The sequence below is a fragment of the Bradysia coprophila genome, chromosome III (assembly GCF_014529535.1).
Source record: "Bradysia coprophila strain Holo2 chromosome III, BU_Bcop_v1, whole genome shotgun sequence".
In the NCBI taxonomy this organism is placed as follows: domain Eukaryota; kingdom Metazoa; phylum Arthropoda; class Insecta; order Diptera; family Sciaridae; genus Bradysia; species Bradysia coprophila.
In genome coordinates, this window is record NC_050736.1 from 1,294,515 (window position 1) to 1,297,457 (window position 2,943).

The window sequence follows — 2,943 nt, forward strand, 5'->3', positions numbered from 1 at the left end:
TCAATCGCATTATTAACACTCAAACACCAGTTAAATTCCATCCTGATATCTTTCTGATGACGAAAAACTACTTCTGTGGTATACACGCTGTATAAATAATAATATCTAGATAAATGCCAATGGGAGGAGTTACCGAATTGAAGGCGGTTCAATACGTTTGGAAGGGATAATTGCCCATTATATGTATAAGAGAGCTTGTTTCATTTTAGACTGTTTCTAGAGGGTGAGATTTAAGGGTATCTTTTACTTAATTCTCCGTAATGGGTGCTGTATGCGCATAATACAACTTTAAAATTCTTGTTTTTCTGAATCAAAATATACTGATTTGGATGTTTTATTTTTATTATAACACTGTTACAAAATAAATGTGTTTGGCATTCGTATTTCGTATGTATGTTAATATCGTGTGCTATTGTGCTGAATGCGATAGTTATTCATTTTCAATGGGGAGAATTTTCGGTACAAAATTATAATATTGGTAACAGTTTCAGTTGTTTTTTTTTTCTTTTTCATTTAAAACGATTGCACTTATGGTAATGTTTTTTGATTTGAATAAAAGGAATGGATTTGCTTTAACTTTAATGTATGGTAATGAGTCCCATTTTTTTCAGGATTCGACTATACGAATTTAGTGGAAAGTAGCAAATCGGAGATCGTTTTCATCGTGTATAAGGTTGGAGGTTCACGCTACAAATTTGATAGATTTCGGTTTTAAACATGAGCCTTACAAACATTATACATACCGGAAATTTATTATACCATTCCACTTCACTTATCTCACACTTTCTTCCTTCCGTTTGTGTGATTTCCCACGAGTTTAAAATAGTTTTCTATTGACTTCTGTTTCGAAAGAAATTTTTCTCTGAACAGAAATTTTTAAGACTTTACGGAATATGTTTGGTTGAACATTCTTGCTGTTATCACAATGAATATATTTTTGGTTTGTTTCTGAGAAATCTATATTAGGTATACTCTTTTTGATTTATACACATCTATAAGACGAGAAATTACTTGGCCATAATTCAAAAAAACATCGAATTAAACCAAAGATGTTCAAAAGTCGTGTGACCCTTGTAACCCGAGGCGAAGATGAGGTCAATAAACAACGAAAGCGAGACTTTTCATTTTTCATTTCCCCGTCAAAATTATTCAACTAAGTATTCTTCTGGGATGTGTCAAATACGTCATTCCCCTATTTTGTTGTCTCGTTTTCGCTTACACAATAAAATATGTTACTGACATTTAAAGGGAAATCTCGGCAAGTCTCGATATATATTACATGTTGAAAGTTGTGCTTGAAACATGTGTACGGTTTCCGATGCATGTAGTACGTAAAATAATTCTGATATCCTAACAACCTGATATCCTTAAAATAGTTATTTATGCAACAAGTCGCGAAAGTAGATTGTTTTTCTCACTAGATGTTAGATTGACATACGAGGCGAAGCCTCAGTGATAAAAAGTAAAATCAACGGAAAAAAAAGATCCGTCATACGTCACCCTAATGATACACGTAAAAGTTCACTTTTCGCAGCGCTGTTTTTTTTTTCCCAAGATTTATCTGACTATAATAACGGTAAATGTATCCCATAATGTAACATGTGACGCTATAGGATTAAGCGAAATCATAAAACAATCTTACGAGATGGTTCAGTTACCTTTCGAAAATCCTTTGACATCGTTCAATTAGCGTCTGAATTCAATTTTGTATATTTTGTAAAAGAAAAAATCAAATGTACGTTATCGTATATAATAATGTAGCAGGGAAAATCATATTAGCTCGTTCAATTCAAATAAAATGTAAGGATATCAGATTCTTATTTTTACGAACATCAAAATATTTTTTTGTGAAATCACTTGCCAGGATATAAAAATTCCTTTATTGGTACATCAAATTCTATTTCAAGGATATTTTTACTAATGCATTGAAAAATGCAAGATTATCTTTTATCAGCACAAGTATTTCATGTTAAGCAATGCATATACCATAATTAGATATAAGCCTTCACAATAGTTTTATCAGCACAAGTATTTCATGTTAAGCAATGCATATACCATAATTAGATATAAGCCTTCACAATAGTCACAAACTTCAATCGAGGATCATCATCAGACAGTATCGTACAGTAGTAGGTAGGTTTCTTTGCCGGTTGATCAAAATGTTGGTTTGTTTACGTGGACTATCGCGGCATAAACAACTAGTATCGTACAGTCGTTACGGTTTAGGAACGGACTAGTAGGAAAGTCCGAAAAAACTTAACAGAGCCTTTTGCCTATGCTCTTTCCTTTCTCCTAAATAATATTATAGTTTCAATTTTCTCAAATAAACATTTATAAATGGTCGACGCAAGAAAAGTTTTAGTATCGTCACTGAGTGGTGAAACTAAACAGTTTTCTGATGTGTTTTCTGTGAGATGAAGAACTTCAGTTTGGAATCTTTGTAATGTTTTTCAGATATAAGATGTCTTTGAAAAACACTATTTTTTAAATTATAGCTATGGCTCATATCCACTGCAGTGAGCTCAATAGACAACTTTAATTTACACTATCTAGTCATTCTGAAATTAACCATCTTGAAGTACTTAAAATGTGACCAGGTCATAAAAAGTTTAGTTATGGAGGAATTCTTTTGAAAAACAGCCTACTAAAATCGGACGCATTTTCCAGTCGACTTTTTTATATGTAGGGATGGGAGGCGTTCAAAATTGTCGATAATATCAATCGAAAGAAATTATCAATAATCGATTAATCATATCGTTATCGATAATTTAATAATTATCGATAATTATCAAAATATCGAAATTCTATAATTATCAAAATATCGATATTTTGATATTTATCTGAAAATTCATGATAATATACCGATATATCGGAATATATCGATAAATATCGGATTTTCGGACCGAAATATCGATATATCGAATTATCGATATCTTGATAATT